At 45.2% G+C, this 18,284-nt stretch overlaps 1 protein-coding gene and 1 long non-coding RNA gene across 8 annotated transcripts in view; both read right to left on the bottom strand.

Annotated features, from left to right (window-relative positions):
* Positions 1 to 18,284, bottom strand: part of tmem154 (transmembrane protein 154) — a 633,868-nt gene that overhangs the window by 579,197 nt on the left and 36,387 nt on the right. The window lies entirely within an intron of this gene.
* The window catches only part of LOC311109990, a 65,366-nt gene that overhangs the window by 27,198 nt on the left and 19,884 nt on the right, over positions 1 to 18,284 (bottom strand). Inside the window, exons 1-2 of one of the 6 annotated variants that reach the window (XR_014610658.1) lie at positions 6,960 to 7,081; positions 3,628 to 3,760 (exon numbers count right to left, since the gene is read on the bottom strand). This is a non-coding gene — a long non-coding RNA (uncharacterized lncRNA). Of the gene's footprint in view, positions 1 to 3,627; positions 3,761 to 6,959; positions 7,082 to 18,284 lie in introns of those variants that run through there. The other 5 variants (XR_014610659.1, XR_014610660.1, XR_014610661.1 and 2 more) reach the window with 5 other exon arrangements.

The following is an 18,284-nucleotide window of genomic DNA, read 5'->3' as shown; positions in this document are numbered from 1 at the left end:
ATCTTCTCTTCTGCTGCTCTGTTGTGGAAAGTGCCTTGCTTTCACCTCAGGATATGACAAAGCCAAGGTCTACTTGTGTTCTCCCTGTGCTCCTCTCTTCCAGGAAATGAACCCAAATTTCCCATACACCACCGCTCATCTGTTCCAGGAGTCACACCTCTTCTAAGTAAATGACACGCACACCTGTGCCTGCCTGAAATTCCAACTACGACCTGTCTCTTCAGGTGAATGAAGACACCTTGCTAAACCTTTAAAAAGAAAACAAGAATCTAATCTTGTTTCGGAGGAAGTCCAGTACCTCCCCGTACCTTGAGGAGAAGATGAAAGCGACAGCGCCTGTTGTGATGGGCACAGCAGTTCCTGTGGATATTACCTAATTACTATATCAAGCATGAGGAGGTAACCAAGCTGGTGCTCTTCCCCCTCTTTTACCGTCTACAGACTGTAATTAAGTTACTTCCTTCATGAGAGAAAGGCACTATGCGTCAAACGGTTTCTCTTAATAAAAACACAGGAGAACCAGAGGGAGTAGGGAGTAGGGAGTAGGCGGTGCCACCAAACACATACATACACACACACAGTGTGAGAGTGACAAACGCAGCAGTTCCCATACACCCTGCGCACACACAGACAGACTGTATTTTTACAGTTGAAATAAGCAAGCGATGACTGATAGCTGACGTGACACTCCTACACTGTCCTAATATCGATGGCAAGGTGAAAAGCCTTACAAGCAAACCTCACCGGCCACGTGGATGTTTGAAAGACAACTAAAAACTAACTACGTTTCGTTGGAGTAGAAAAACACACCGTCTTGTATGACTGGCTTACAATTCTACAAAGAATCAGATAAAAAGTGAACCATATGCATGTCAGATAAAATAACAACCCAATGTTCATCTCCCAGGACAAACTAGTCAGCAACAGCTAGCTAGCTAAATGTCTATGATAGTTTCATGTGTTTCAACCTGCCCCCAAATGAATATAGTTGGTTTTGATATTTTAACCTACTTGTCATGATCGCATCTGGTGTGGATGGACAAATTCAACTACGCGTAGTCAGCCTGTTATCCAAACAACCCAACTCGCACCCGAACATAGCATAGCATACTACTATTGCAAATGTTCACCTGCTTCGACACAGTTTCTCACCAGTGAGCCCAGACATACATCAGCCTTAGCCTGCATTGGGGTAACATCCAGGTAGCATCCTGAGGAACCTGCATTGGAAGAATGAAGACTGTGCTCCCTCCAGATTCCAATCCTACCCATTATTAACACCCCCGGGTATGATGTCACATTAGAAAACCACGCTCAGTCAGAGAGCAGCAGAATTGTAGTTTTAGAAGGAAGGCAATATAGCCTAAAGAAGTGACTGACTGGCTGAGATGCGCAGTCAGGGCCATCCCTTTAAATATTCAACAGTGAGCAGAGAGAGCACCCTGTATGAGGCTCTCTGTATGCTATCCAAGCGCTTTACCTTTAATTTACAAAAGCGTGCCAGCGATGAATTATTCAGGGACTAGGCTGGCTGCACTGTCGTCTGTAAGGAGAAAGAGTTCCCCACAGAGCACACTCATATAGTAGAAGGATACACACATACTAAAAGGTGAACCCATTCTGCATGAATTCACATATTTGCTCTTTCATTAATCTTAAGTGGCTGAGGAGAGCATGTGCACAGGAAAGGCTTTGCTTCTACGCGCCTTTGCCCCAACAGTGGGAGAGACCCACACACTATTCCTCATTAGTGATCATCTCATCCTCCCCCCCCAAGGTTCCCTCCCTCCTTCCCTCCCTATTCGCCCACAGATGAGCCCGAGCAACACCGACAGCGGTGCTTCAAAGTTAATAAACCTCCTGTTTCTTCTTAGCCAGTTCTAAAAAAAACTCCCCTGATGCAGAAATGTGAAAGTGAGGCTTCCTGCCTCTATCACTGAGAACAATGAGAAGGGCTGGGAGGGAGGATCTCTCACTCTCCACTCCCCCGTTCATCCTCTCTAACCCTCTCCATCTCACTCACCATCTCACTCTCCCCCAGTGTAGAGTTTCTCTCCCTCCCGCCCTCCTGCTCTCTCCCTCCCTCCTGCTCCCTCCCTCCCTCCTGCTCCCTCCCTCCCTCCTGCTCTCTCCCTCCCTCCTGCTCTCTCCCCAGCCTCCTGCTCTCTCTCTCCCTCCCTCCCGCTCTCTCCCTCCCTCCCTCCCTCCTGCTCTCTCCCTCCCTCCCTCCCGCTCTCTCCCTCCTGCTCTCTCCCTCCCTCCCTCCCTCCCTCCTCTCTCCCTCCCTCTGTGTATCATTTCTCTCCCTCTTTCGACATTGTTCCCTTCCCTTTCATTCCGGAGGAACGACACACGGCTAGCGCTTCCTGAAGAGAGCTCTGGTACAATAAACGCCTCTCCAAATGGTTCAGGGGGAGCCTGCCAGAGGATGCTGTTATACAATTAACTGCTTACTCTGGTAGTCAAAGGGATACCTCAAGATTTTGGCCATGAGGCCCTTTATCTATTTTCTCTGAGTCGGATGAACTAATGGATAGCATTTTTTATGTCTCTGCGAGCGGTTTGAAGGAAGACGCTAACTAGCGCTAGCGCAATTCCTAACTAGCATTAGTGCAATGACTGGAAGACTATTTAAGTATATTTAATCTATTTAATATTTAAGCATATCTAAGACTGCTAGCTAGCAGATACCCATAGACCTCCAATTAGCAACTTCCATCAAACTGCTCGGCGAGACATAAAAATGGTCTCCACGAGTTCATCAGACTCTGGGGAAGTAGATAAAGGGTCTCACTGCCAAAATCTTGAAGTATCACTGTTAAGTCATTACCAGAGCAGGTCTAAGAGCAGGACACAACTTTCACAAATGATGTTCAAACTTGGTAGGCTCATTTTGATGTTCCAGAAGACACAAGCTAGGCTAGCCTTTTGGTGTTAGCTTTCAGTATAGTGTATAGGTTAACTGTTCCTGGGGATATGTCGCTATGTGAAAAGCAGTCATAAAAGTTGGAGTGACTCGTCATATTAGGTTAAATATTGTTTGATATCCCTATATGGAAGCTATGAGAATAAAGGTGTAGAGGTTAGTGTTGATTTTATTCTCGTTCAACTAGAGACAAAGCATAACAGACAGTCCTCAGTAACAAAGAGGCTGTTATAATGTATCAGGATATCTCTGTACTGGAGTAGAAAGAGTCGGGAGGTAAATCATGAGGCGCTGTCGAAGTGGGCTCACAGCTGAAAGCCGAATGAAGTCGGGTAAAATGGCCACACAGTGGAATGACGGTCATGAATACTAAGATACTGAAAAGAGGGAGGGAGGGATAAATCACAGCCTAAAAGGGGGAAAGCTTAATTGAGCATCAAGCCTCCACCGAGAAGTCAATGAAGGAGAAAGAAAGTAGTCTAATTAGCTAGCTATTAAATATCTGTCTGGTTTCCTGTAGCCTCAACCCAAAAGAAACACGCCGCAGCGCCCCCCCCCACATACCCATGGGAGCGTGTCAGCCCCACACTTAACATCTGTACTGTGCATAAAGGTATGCAGCTGGTGATCATGGAAAAATCCACCACACCCACCCTCCCCCTCCCCAATCCCCAGGGAGTGGAAATGAAGCGGTTACTCACGATTCTCTCTGTCAGGCCACACTGGGGGTTGCTCTGCTCTCCTCTCCCGGCCTGGCCCCTCTCTGTTAGGGCTGTCAGTGGGGGCAGAGTAGAGAGAAGGGGCTGTCAGTGGGGGCAGAGTAGAGAGAAGGGGCTGTCAGTGCATTATGTGTTCAGCAATCTCAGAGGTCATCACAGAGTCAACATGCCATTGGGCCGTCTGGAATGGGGGGGGGGGGGAGAGAGAGAGAAAGCAAGAGAGGTAGAAAGTGCAGAGAACGTAATGATCTCCCCTCTCTCTCCCCTTCAGGGATCTGGGGGTCTCTCAGTTCCATGTGCTCTGGCCTCATCCTGGTACCTCACCGTTTATCCCCCTGAAACGCAGACCACCATAACAGATACAGCACACATCCACTCTACCACAGACAGCCCAGTTAGTCACAACATATAGACTCATGCAGGGCGATACCAGGGGGATATCAGAGAGATACCACAAAGGAAATAAATGTACAAAGACGCCTGAATACAGAGATGCAGTCACACTCTTGGACTTACATAGAGATACAAACAGAAAGCTATGCAAAGAAACACAGAGTTGTACAGGAAACAGGAAGCACACCTGTTGTGCTCACACACACACACACACACACACACACACACCTGCTTACCGTGAGAAACAAGGGCAATCTAGGATCTACGACGTATAGGCGAACATTCCCATGTGAAGGTGAGGCATTACAACTCGACTACATAACATGACCCGACTACACCCTAATAAATCACTACTTTACTTCTACAGTAGCTGTACAAAGTAACAGGGCTGTGTCGGGAAATGGTACCCTATTCCCCATCAAGGAAGACACCCAGGGTCTTCCTTCTTCTGACACCAGCTACAGTAGAAAAAACTAACAGGTACTGAAGTCAAAATCCCAGGCAGGAACAGACAGGCTGAATACTGACTATACCTATGTCAACATGCAACAGTGCGTCACCACTGCACCTGTGAGGCAGATTGATTTACCCGCTGATAGTAGCTCGTCTAACATTCAGTAATCAGCCATTCATTCACAAGGGGCAGCTGCACACTTTGGGCCTAAACCCTACAGCTTAGGTAACATTGTGCAGAAATAAAGCACCAGAGAGCAGCATTAGGCTATTCAGTGTGCAGGCCTTTCCTCGTCTTATCTGCAGTATATTCTTGCCCAGCAAGAAGTCTGGGATGTGCATGTCATGTCATTCTTGTATGTACTTTTCATACTGTATTTGGTTGCCATAATCAACTAGGCAAAACCTCCTGAAACCAGAAATGGCAGACTGTTGTTGGGCATAAAAACCCTGATGCTACGGAAACATTGGCGACAGACTCAACAAGGCAACTCTCTCGGAGAAGAGCTCTCTTTCCGTAGTGTGTGAAGACGAAGGCCTGGCTGTTAGCCGTCGGAAGCAGACTGACAGTTGCTGGTGGACAGCCACTTTGATGCACCCCCTCAGGTCCTCTCAGAGCCCCCCTAACCCCCCTGGTGCCCCTAACCAAATCCATATGGTAAAGTGTTTCACTTTCCTCCCAGTTGAAAGAGAAGACAGGAATGCTAGCTGGGTCGGGCTACTCTAATTTGGTTCTCTGGTGAAGTTAGTTTCTTCATGGACCAATTTGGAGAGCTATTGCTTGTTCTGACAGGGGGGTTTGAGACAGACAGAAAAAACAGCAGTTTGATATGGGAAGCGGTCAGAGCTCAAGTCGGGCAAAAGTCAACGTGTAACTTGAGTTACCACTGGGGATCTATTGGCAAGGCAGACCAGTTGTACGAGGCACAGTTATCGGCTTCCAACTCCCGTCGGTTTCTACCTCTGAACGGCTGCCAGTGCCTAGAAGAAAAAAAAGAACCCATAGATATGACAGGCTATCCCATCCCAACAGCACTAGGAACTGGGACAGGGTCAAGGGAACGGGCCATGCTTGCTATTGGATAACTGGGTGTTAACACCAGACAGAGCTGGACATGAACAGAGTCCTGGGAAAGACATTGAGAATAGCAGAGGCAGACTATACAGCTGTTTAACAGTGGATCACCGTGAGACAGGAGTGTGCGTGCCGGTTTGAGACAGAGTGGATCACTGTGGTCGCGTTTAGACAGGCAACCCAATTCTGATATTTTTTCCACTAATTGGTCTATTGACCAATCACATCAAATCTTTTCACATCAAGAAAGCAGTTGGTTTATGACTCTCAGGAGCATATGGAATTATACTAGAAGAGAGAGGGAAGTCAAGGTTAGGTTGTAGCTCCATTATGTAATATGGTAGCACAGCAGCTGGGAGATATTTACAGAGAGCGAGAGACAGAGAGCACGAGAGAAAGCGAGAGAGAGAGAAGAGAGAACAAGACCATCATCATACCACCCAGCTGTGGAACAGAAACTCTGTTAGTCTCATCATTATGTTGAGCCGAGAGGCCAAATAAACTGAACTGCTGACAGTAAGAGAATGAGCAAAACCATCTTATTTCCCAGCTTTCCTTAACTTTGACATTTCCCAGCATTCCTTTCCTGTTTTCAGATGACTGTTTGTAGTCATCTGGTAGTCAAAGCGGCGACAATCCCAGAGCTATTTCCATTTCTAAACAAAATGAATAAAAAATGTTTTTTTAATTGGAATGCTACATCAAGTCATTGCGCCAAAGTTCAGAGTCTGACATACCAGGACCACCGTCTACAAGAAATAAATATTGCAAACCAACATCCATCCAATGAAAACATTGAATATCATCGGGGTCAAATATGTATTGTTGGACATGAAGAGAAGAAAGACAGATCCCCAGACAGTGCCAAGATCAGAGAACAGAACAAGTTCATCTACAGCCTTCCGTTGACGTCAGCTATTCGCCAGGCCAGACGTTAATATTTATATTACAAAACAGAGCGTTGGCGGGGGTGACTGCTGTCCACCGTCAGTTTGGTCTGACTCTAATCGTGATGTTAAAGTGCGCTCTAAAAAAAAAGAGTGCTGTCGGAAAACGCTGAACAACAGGTTAAAAAAGGTACAATGGTTGCAGGACCATCGGACGAGTCGGTCCTCATTCTTCAATGACAACATGTGGTCATATAGACAGCCACAGGCATCACAAAATACATCACAAAAGTCCATTGAGAGTCCCTGTATCCTGGTTCTATTGAATCCTTATTGATTTTTTTTCCTCATCCAAACTCTGTCATTGAATGAAGCATGTATTCTCAGCAGGAGGGGAGCATGCTGTGTTGAGTCGTTGGGTAATTTCAGAATCGGATTCAAAGCAGAGCGCAGCATGTATCAAATCAAAGTCACTTTGATTCAGAATAGCAACAACAAGTACTTACGTACACACTCATTCAGAGTGACCCACTTAGAGAGTCAGTGGAATCCAAGAGGAGATTCAGGCTTCCACATCGACCGGGGAGGGTTTTTGTGAATGCAAGCTCACAGTACTGTGTGCCGCAGGCTGTAGACCTTGCCTTGTTATGGTCGCAGTTGGCCAGAGAGAAGCACTAGGACAAAGTGCACTGCGTGAAAGGTTGCACGTTCCAAAATAGAGAAATGTTCACTCCTTCTCAACAGGCCAGTAACACATGCTGCCAGGCTTGGCGTTCCATAAACCAACAGGCTGACATTATGACTACAATATCAGATGGATAACAAGGAGCACTTCCTAGGAACAGCTCAGAGAGGTTCCCAGAGACCTCTGTGTGTGTGTGTGTGTGTGTGTGTGTGTGTGTGTGCGCTACCAGTACAGAGGTGGTGGACTCCTGCAACGCAAGTCCAGGTCAGCTGTAGTCTGTAGAATTCAAAGACTGCCAAGAAAGGTGTCCACACAACAGAAGACTTGCAATGTGTTCTAGAATCTTGGTCCATTGTTTAGATGTTATGTTAAACCCTGGGTGAGAAGCATTAGGGTTTAGAAAGACATAACCAGAGATGAACACAATATTCTCTTACCCAATAAGTTGTTTGAAATGGATGTAGGCCTACCTTTTATCCTATTTAACAAAACTCATTCAACAACATTCACTTGCCTCGTGATTTTGTGTGTGTGTCCTCGAAATGCAGTCCTCATAATTCAGATGAACGAACAACCTGTGCTTGCCTTAGGTCTTCAAAATGTATGAATTAGCCTATTTAATTAAAGTAATTTAACCTCGCAGTCAAATCAGCCTGGCAATATCTCATCAACCGGTCATGATCTTACCCGCGTTGGTTTCCAGTTGAGTACTGTACATCTTGAGAACAGCATAATTCACTTCAGGCCTCAAGAGGGCCAGAGAGGCGGCAGGTAGCTTAGTGGTTAAGAGCGTTGTGCCAGTAACCGAAAGGTCGCTGGTTCTAATCCCCGAGCTGACTAGGTGAAAAATCTGTCGATGTGCCCATGAGCAAGGCACTTAAGAGCGTCTGCTAAATGACTAAAATGTAAAATGTAAGAGAAGCCCAGTCTGGCAGGCTATAAGCTAAGTGAGAGGAGAGGAGGCTGCTACTGCAGCTAAAACAGCTGTTGGATGGGATACTTCATTCACAGGGACTCTGTCTATGGTCATAATGATCCTTAACTTCAACCTGGTCACGTACTGTGACCTTTTCACACTATATAGCCAAACCAAGCCGTATTGGGCTGGCCTGGTTACCGCATCCACCATAGTGGATGGACAATGTGAAGAAAATACATGTCAGAGCAAACACAATAGTGTGAACCAGCCATAGGCCTAACTGTAGCCCAGGAAGACCTCACTTATTAACTCACCACCTGGCTAACAGGTGGTTAGTCTGGAGGCCAAATCATCACCCAGCAGTATCCATCCCCAGCCTGGGATCTGGCTAATCCAGGTTGGACTGTAGAGGAGCTGAAGTAAACCCAGACACACACACACTGTCCTCCAGATGGAGGACACCTGGCCAAGGCACACGCTTGGAGCTGCTCAGGCACACACACAGGCACACAAACAGACAAGGTTGCATACAGGGAGGTGAAACAGATGGGCAAAGACTAGGGCTGTGTATATGAATAGACAGAGCCATCGATCACGTGACACCACTCATACCCATGTGAAGACTCAATAGCGCATTGAAGCCAAATGAAGTCAGTTAAGATGGTGTCTCATGGAGACATAACATGCACAGTTTGAACTACTAAAGGAAGCGACGTTGCAGGCTAGCTCAGTGCTGCCCCCTCTCATCGGGGGGGTATACAGAAGATAGCCCTATTTGGTAAAAGGCCAAGTCCATATTATGGCAAGAACAGCTCAAATAAGCAAAGAGAAATTACAATCCATCATTACCTTAAGATATGAAGGTCAGTCAATATGGAACATTTCAAGAACATTGAACGTTTATTCAAGTGCAGTCGCAAAAACCATCAAGTGCTGTGATGAAACTGGCTCTCATGAGGACCGCCACAGGAATGGAAGACCCAGAGTTACCTCTGCTGCAGAGGATAAGTTCATTAGAGTTACCAGCCTCAGACATTGTATCCCAAATAAATGCTTCATTGAGTTCAAGTAACAGACACATCTCAACAACTGTTCAGAGGAGACTGTGAATCAGGCCATGGTCGAATTGCTGCAAAGAAACAACTACTAAAGGACACCAACAAGAAGAAGAGACCTGCTTGTGCCAAGAAACACGAGCAATGGACATTAGACCAGTGGAAATGTGTCCTTTGGTCTGGAGTCCAAATTTGAGATTTTTGGTTCCAACCGCTGTGTCTTTGTGAGATGCGGTGTGGGTGAAAGGATGATCTCCGCATGTGTAGTTCCCACCGTAAAGCATGGAGGAGGTGGTGTTATGGTGCTTTGCTGGTGACACTGTCTGTGATTTATTTAGAATTCAAGGCACACTTAACCAGCATGGCTACCACAGAATTCTGTAGCGATATGTCATCCCATCTGGTTTGGGCTTTGTGGGACTATCATTTGTTTTTCAACAGGACAATGACCTGGCACCCACAATCCCCCAACCTCAATCCAATTGAGATGGTTTCGGAAGATTCGGACGGCAGAGTGAAGGAAAAGCAACCAACAAGGGTTAGGGCTATCTTCTGTATACCCCCCCCCCCCCCCCCCACCTTGATAAGAAGGAAAGAAATTCCACAAATTAACTTTTAACAAGGCACATCTGTTAATTGAAATGCATTCCAGGTGACTACCTCATGAAGGTGGTTGAGAGAATGCCAAGAGTGTGCAAAGCTGTCATCAAGGCAAAGGGTGGCTATTTGAAGAACCTCAAATCTAAAATATATTTTGATTTGTTTAACACTTTTTTGGTTACTACATGATTCCATACGTGTTATTTCATAGTTTATGTCTTCACTATTATTCTACAATGTAGAAAATAGTAAAAATAAAGAAAAACACTTGAATGAGTCGGTGTGTCCAAACTTTTGACTGGTAATATATATATATATATATATATATATATATATATATATATATATATATATATTCTAAAATAGATTAAATATTATGATTTTCTCAGTAATCTACACACAATACCCCATGATGACAAAGCAAAAATGTATTAAAAATAAAAACGTTATTTACATAAGTATTCAGACCTTTTGCCATGAGACTCGGAAATGAGCTCAGGTGCATCCTGTTTCCATTGATCATCCTTGAGATGTTTCTACAACTTGATTGGAGTCCACCTGTGGTAAATTCAATTGATTGGACATGATTTGGAAAGGCACCCACCTGTTTATATAAAGGTCCCACAGTTGACAGTGCATGTCAGAGCAAAAACCAAGCCATGAGGTCAAAGGAATTGTCCGTAGAGCTCCAAGACAGGATTGTTTCGAGGCACAGATCTGGGGAAGGTTACCAAAAAATGTCTGCAGCATTGAAGGTCCCCAAGAACACAGTGGCCTCCATCATTCTTCAATGGAAGAAGTTTGGAACCACCAAAACTCTTCCTAGAGCTGGCCTCCCGGCCAAACTGAGCAATCGGGGGAGAAAGGCCTTGGTCAGGGAGGTGACCAAGAACCTGATGGTCACTGACAGAGCTCTAGAGTCCCTCTCTGGAGATGGGAGAACTTTCCAGAAGGACAACCATCTCTGCTGCACTCCACCAAATCAGGCATTTATGGTAGAGTGGCCAGACGGAAGCCACTCCTCAGTAAAAAGGCACATTACAGCCCACTTGGAGTTTGCCAAAAAAGGCACCTAAAGATTCTCAGACCATGAAAAACAAGATTCTCTGGTCTGATAAAACCAAGATTGAACTCTCTGGCCTGAATGCCAAGCGTCACGTCTGGAGGAAACATGGCACCATCCCTACGGTGAAGCATGGCGGTGGCAGCATCATGCTGTGCAGATGTTTCTCATCGGCAGGGACTGAGAGAGTAGTCAGGATCGAGGCAAAAATTAGCGGAGCAAAGTACAGAGAGATCCTTGATGAAAACCTGCTCCAGACCGCTCAGGACCTCAGACTTGGGCGAAGGTTCACCTTCCAACAGGTCAATGACCCTAAGCACACAGCCAAGACAATGCAGGAGTGGCTTCGGGAAAAGTCTCTGAATGTCCTTGAGTGGCCCAGCCAGAGCCCAGACTTGAACCCTATCCAACATCTCTGGAGAGACCTGAAAATAGCTGTGCAGCAATGCTCCCCATCCAACCTGACAGAGCTTGAGAGGATCTGCAGAGAAGAATGGGAGAAACTCCCCAAATACAGGTGTGCCAAGCCTGTAGCGTCATACCCAAGAAGACTCAAGGCTGTAATCGCTGTCAAAGGTGCTTCAACAAATTACTGTGTAAAGGGAATGAAAACCTGTTTTTGCTTTGTCATTATGGGGTATTGTGTGTAGATTGATGAGGGGAAAAAACTATTTAATCAATTTTAAAACAAGGCTGTAACGTAACAAAAAATATGAAAAATTCAAGGGGTCTGAATACTTTCCAAAGGCACTGTATATATAAAAACACAGGAAAATCACATTTTTGACTGCACTGGGCTTTTATTGTTCTTGGTTTCCTTGTTTACGTTATTAAACAGGCGGTTTGTGACAGGCTTTCTTTAACCACCTGATGGGATTGGCCAATCAGTTTCCCAGTCCTATTAACTGCTAGATTGTTCTCAGTGGAGGAAGGAGGAAGAGGAAAGAAGTTACGACATGACCCAGAATAATGAGGACACATTATCAACCACACAACGAGGCTAACAGAGGGATAATCCAAAGAAAATAAGCTACTGGGAACTACAGTAAATCTGTATGCTGATGCAAGGCATGTAATCTACATCAGAAGACACACTCAATCTCTGGGGGCTACGGTCTTTCACAGAGAGAGTAAAGTAACATCCATCGCCATACATGAAAGATGCCATAGCAACAAACCAACACGCTCTCCTTACAAGGACCACGCTACAGTTTCTCCTCTGCCACCCACACGATGAGGGAAGGGATTGCCTCAGCAGGGCCATAAGAGTCAACACACGTCAAATCAACAGCGCCAGGTCTGGAGTGGCAAACAGGTGGCTCTACGCTTCTCCACAGACACCAGACTAAAGACGAAGCGAAAAGTACATCATGCACACAAATAGGCCTATGCAATACGTGAACAAACATCCTACTTCTGAAAAATGCTGCAAGGTTGCCAAGACAGATTTACTGTAATGTCTAATGCAGACAACGTCGTCTGTGATTTTATGTTTGTGTAATTTCCAGACCGTTTCCAGATGTGCTAGACTGAACCTAGCCATGGCCTGTATTCACAAAGTGTCTCAGAGTACGAGTGCTGCTGGTCTAAAGCCTAGGTTTTGACTAATGAATCAAACTGAGGGACCTGAGCCTAGATCAGATGCTTTGTGAACACGGGCTCAGCACATGCCCTTGCTGCTGCTCCATAAATGAGTTTGTTAATGCATGGTAACTTGACTCTGAGGTCTGTGTTTACAAAACAAGTCTAGGCCCCAGTGAGGGCCAAGGAGGAGGAATATCCACTTATAAAACCAACTATTCCTACACGCCTATCAACAGTAAACCACTTTGACCATCGTGGGAAACCAGACATTGCAAACAATGTATGTATGTACAGGACTGCGTTAGAAGGTTTGATTCAGAGGGAGTGTATGTATGTACAGGACTGCGTTAGAAGGTTTGATTCAGAGGGAGTGTATGTATGTACAGGACTGCGTTAGAAGGTTTGATTCAGAGGGAGTGTATGTATGTACAGGACTGCGTTAGAAGGTTTGATTCAGAGGGAGTGTATGTATGTACAGGACTGCGTTAGAAGGTTTGATTCAGAGGGAGTGTATGCATGTACAGGACTGCGTTAGAAGGTTTGATTCAGAGGGAGTGTATGTATGTACAGGACTGCGTTAGAAGGTTTGATTCAGAGGGAGTGTATGTATGTACAGGACTGCGTTAGAAGGTTTGATTCAGAGGGAGTGTATGCATGTACAGGACTGCGTTAGAAGGTTTGATTCAGAGGGAGTGTATGTATGTACAGGACTGCGTTAGAAGGTTTGATTCAGAGGGAGTGTATGTATGTACAGGACTGCGTTAGAAGGTTTGATTCAGAGGGAGTGTATGCATGTACAGGACTGCGTTAGAAGGTTTGATTCAGAGGGAGTGTATGCATGTACAGGACTGCGTTAGAAGGTTTGATTCAGAGGGAGTGTATGTATGTTTTATTTACCTGACTTTTATTTGACCCGGTATGGAGGACCATGTCTTTTGAGCTCCGACTCATATACCATAACAGTTTAGGCTTAGTGGTGTAACATCACTTGTCATGTCCTCATAACAGAGAGTTCCTGTAAGGACGTGATCTTTGGGAGGCCTGGTATTTCTCCAGGCAGGGCAGACATGTTCTCACAGCTGTAGGCTATGTACTGAAAACAAACAGCAAGAAAGGTAAAGGGCAGGTAGGTGAGAGCCTAATCTCTGATCAGACCTGGGTTCAAATACTATTTGAAATCCTTTAAAATACTGTACCCGTGCTTGACTGAGCTTGCCTGATCCAAAGGAACCAATAGAAAAGTCTCAAAAGTGCAAACCCCACCCACTTGGCACTCCAGCAAAAGCTCAAAGACTTGGAAGATTTCAAATAGTATTTGAACCCAGGTCTAACTGCGAGAGGTGACGCCTTCCGTTGTCGTGTTACTCAGGTTTGGCAGTCATAACATAGCAGAAGTCAATATATTTTCCCTGACTCAAAACCACAGTCTGGAACCTTGGGAAAACCCATTAGTCAACAGTGAACGGAAAGGCAACGTGTGACTTAACAATGTTGACTTTTTCGATAACAGATTAAGATCAATGGGGTTGTTAGTATGGGCATTATACATAATAGTTCAACAGGAACCTCAGTCGTTAATTTCCTCTCTTTCAGCTGTATTTTCATAGGGTGAAAATCTTTTCCCAGTTACAGTTGGCCCTATTCTTTAGCTGTATACGGCACTCAAAGTTGGGCAGGAGTGTCAAATGGAAAAGAGACCTGCTTCATGGGAGCCTCTCCTAGAGAATGAACATAGTAACTAGGCCTACTACAGCTAGCCTAGCCCAGCTGCAAACATCAGGCAGTAAAGAGAAAGCAAGGATGAGAGACGGTCCTCAAATTACTGCAGGAATGCGGAGGGAATCATTTCCCCTCCACCTCCTCATTCTGCTGCTTTTCACACCGAGCCGTGGGTGAAATCCGACGATCCCCGCGATGACACCTTTCCACCAGAGGCGAGGGCCACAGCAAGCGGAGGTCTCCACCAGCGAAACACGGATCACATTTCATCCACAGAGGGTAATGACAATGAACGCCGGGACGGGCTGCCAAAAGCTTCAGTAACGGAGGAGAAGATTGGCGAGAAGAAGTAATAATGAGTGGGGGAGGGTTGAGGGAGGTAATGAAAGAATGGGATAATACATGTTGACGAGAGGAACAGAAGAGGAGTGACCACACCAAAGACATTCCAACAACACGCCTTGATACTATCTATTTCAAGACGGGTTTGGTACTGTTCTTCTAGTGCAGGTTTCTCAGGCGCCGCCTACTGCACAAGGTTGGGGCCTTTGGCAATGATAGGTGAAAATCATATTTCCTTCCCAGTCAAATGAATAATAGATCTTACTTTGGAATATGTCTGGTGTATATCTTGAGGCAAGGCAATACACTTATATCTGAAGGAAACTTGGTACGGACTACGGACTGTCAAAGAACTAGAACATTTCAAAAGGTAAAACGTCAACTTGCTAAGTGAAACAGCAGGTGTTAAAGATCGAGGCCAAATCAGGAAGTTCAGTCGTTTTGAAGATTGCTCATTAAGAAATGCTAACAGCCATGACTCAAGCCAAATTGGGGTTGTGGTTTGATGTGGGTGTGTTATGTTCGCATATCATACCCTGGCAGGTACTGTTGTTTGTTCCTCCTGAGTCACGCTAACAACAACATAGCCACTTCCTCAAAATAGTCCAAATTAATCTAAGATAAATCAAGAAATCTGTCATTCATTTAGACATTTTTGTTGAGGAGGTTTTAGTCACGCAATTTTACATCTAGCTAGGGTGTTTGGTGCAGTATTTCTCAAGTTAAAAAAAGAAAAACTAGTCAGTGCACTGCAGTCTATCGAATCGGGAAAGTCTGGCTGCACGCCAGGACTGATTTCTGAGAACAACAACATGTCTACAACTTCATCTGCAAGCTGTCGAACTATCGGAAATAAAGCACAAGCTGCTACAAGCTGTTTATCAGTGTCCAAAATCACTAGCTCGCTAGCCAAGTGACATCTCTGTTTGTCAATGAAGCTAGCTAGTAGGAGCTAGCAGGCACATTTAGCCGCCAGGCCACAATCAGCTGGCCAAGTCACATGTGTGATTTGGTGCCCTTCTATTTTATACAACCTCACTATCTATTACCAGAGTGGGAGTCTGTCAAGCAGTGTTTCATAGGGATTCATGTTACAAAACAGGCCACAAGATGATCGTAAATGACTTTTGGAATATTGACAAGTGCCCTCTGATCATCTCAATTCTCATTCTTCCCCCCAAAAAGTGGCAGACCAAAGTGATTTTTTATTTATATAACCTTTATTTCGACAGTGAGTCATGCCGTGACCAAGGTCTCTTTCACAGATGAACCCTGCATACACATCAATACATATCAATATGTGGCCACTATCAAACACATCAGCAAGTGGCCACTCCATAAAGGGCTTAGGGCCAAGGGTTACTTCAACATAACATTGTTGAGTGTTGTCTTACGTAAACAAGTCCGAGGCGCTGTGTAATGGGCAGGTCTGTCTCACTGTCTGGAGGTTCTGGCTGCTCTGATTGGATGAAGCGTGCGCAGCTGATCGAGCGCAATCAGCACAGCTGCTTCTCGCGTGTTAGTGGGCACTGGGCATGATCGTAATCCAAACCCAACACTCAGTAGGTTGTGACAAACTCACAAAACTCCATTTTGGACGAGACTGACTTTATGACCAAAATGATCCTATTTTTTACCTTGTAGTCAATTTTGACACTAGAACACGTTTGACTAATATCGATGCAACAGAGGTTTAAAACCAGAGAAGTTGTGTATTGCCTTTAGTTGCTCTTTAACACAGAGTTGATTTACAGACAGAACTGCATCACCGAGAAAGATAGCCCAACGCATCTCAAAACAGTCTCAGATGAAGTTACTAAACCAGCATCTATCACACACCAGTGTCCTTAAATAACATAGGCCTATGTGACGTATGACATTTGCCGTAAAGACTGATCTCTTTTCAATTCTTACAAAGAAGAGCATAGACAATGGGCCTATTCATGGGCCAACATTTGCCAGGCATATGGTTACTCTTTCTATGTTTTTCTAAGGGCCATCCCCCACCCACCCCCCCCCAAGGCAGAAAGAAATGGACAGCGGCAGGAGTTTTGAAACAAACCCATTATGGGTCAGGGGAACATAAGAGGCAAGGGTGACAGTATCTGGATAGATTGGTAGTGTAGGAAGAATGGTAGGAGAGGGAGAGGCCCGATTCAAAATGGGAGAAAAAGTTACAGAGAGAAGCAAGAACTAAACATTTGAAAATGAAAAGATAAATAATGATGATTGATTACAACCAGTGGTATAGTGGAAGGTAAACAGTTTACCCACCTATTGTTTTAACCACTACATCACTGATTACGACGACGATTAAGACAGGCCTCTTCATATGAAGTAGCCTCCCTAACTAAACAACATGCAACTGATCTCTCGTCTCTGCTTGAGGACCACAGCAGAACAGCGCAACAGTCAAGCATATTCAGGGAGCACCAGGGCCGTGGCCTGGCTCCAGCCACCCCTCTCCATCTCACTCTCCATCTCTACATCTCCCCCTCTCTCTGGAGTTCACCAGCAGACAGATGGGGCTACCCTACCCAGCTCAAAAAGGCATGTCTTCATTAGGCCAGACACGATGAATAAACAGACCCGGGCGGAAAAACACTCACTCTGCCAACCATTCCCTTCTTCCCTTCCATCTGTTAACCTCTCCATCTCCCTCATTCCTTCCTAACCACTCGGCAACACTGAAACCTAATCGACTGTTTCACACGACCGCCGGTCTCTGGCACATTCACCCACCCCAACTTTGAGAGCTCAGCCGTACAGAAGACGGCCCCTCTACACCCAACCACTCTCCTTTCATGTGACTGCCAGACAAGTAAAGAAGTGCAGACTAGACCTGTTAGTGATCCACTGATAACGAGGCAAAGGAAGGAAATATCTAATCAATTTTGGCGGAGTGACAACAGTCAGAGCTGGAGACAGCTAACAGGCTACTACTTATGCAGCTAAATATAAGAACATCAATAGCCTATTGCAGAATGGATTTTAAAGGTTGTCTAGGCAAAGTTTCTTTCCACAGAATGTTGAAGTAGCAAGTGAGCCTAAAAGAGCATGTGGATGGGTCCCAGAGCGCTGACGTGTATAGTCTTATACCTATCAACAGCTATTCATCATTTTCCCCCAAAGCGATTCTGGAGACAAGGAGAAAAGGCAGATTACGTTTCCACAGCCACCAGGAATCATCATCTCAGTGGCTGAAATCCAACACCGTGTCAGCCGAATTTAAAGCACCACGGAAAAGTACAGACACCCTCTTTCTCAAAAGGTGATGGAGAGTTGGAGGTAGACCAATGGAGACAAAAAGGTTCCCTCTCTCTTAAAGAAACCAAAACAATGCCAACCTACAATCCTATCCATTCCGGTGTAGTCTAGGATTGGATCAAGAGGCCCACTCACTGGATGGAAACCCATGCTACTGTGGGAGCCTGTGTATTAAGATAGTTCAAACTAAGGTTCAGTCACGTTTACATGTACTGCTGCTAGACGTAGCAAAAATTCACCATGGAGAAGTGAAAATATGACTTTAATACAGGCCTAGCCAAAGCGACACTAAGAAGTTCTACCAATCAGAACTCTCTCAGAGCTCTAGTAATAGACATTGGCCACTATGATGCTGAAATTCATCTGTTGAATGTCTGAAGCTCAGAATCAGTCCGGATAGTAAAAATGTCGTGCTGTTATCGTCGCTGTGAAATACAGAGACGGTTATGAGCTCCAGATGTTGTAGGTCAGGAATGTCTGAGTCGCTAAATCAAATTCATATTGCTGTTGGAATGTTTTACGACGCTCACGATCATCGGGGCACTAACAATTGTGCTACCACAACACATTCTCAAGCAGCTGCAAATCAGTCAGTTT

Source organism: Coregonus lavaretus, assembly GCF_964263955.1.
Source record: "Coregonus lavaretus genome assembly, contig: SUPER_35_unloc_1, whole genome shotgun sequence".
Taxonomy (NCBI): Eukaryota; Metazoa; Chordata; class Actinopteri; order Salmoniformes; family Salmonidae; genus Coregonus; species Coregonus lavaretus.
The sequence above is the reverse complement of the archived record's forward strand: the minus strand, read 5'-3'. Positions and strand labels throughout refer to the sequence as shown.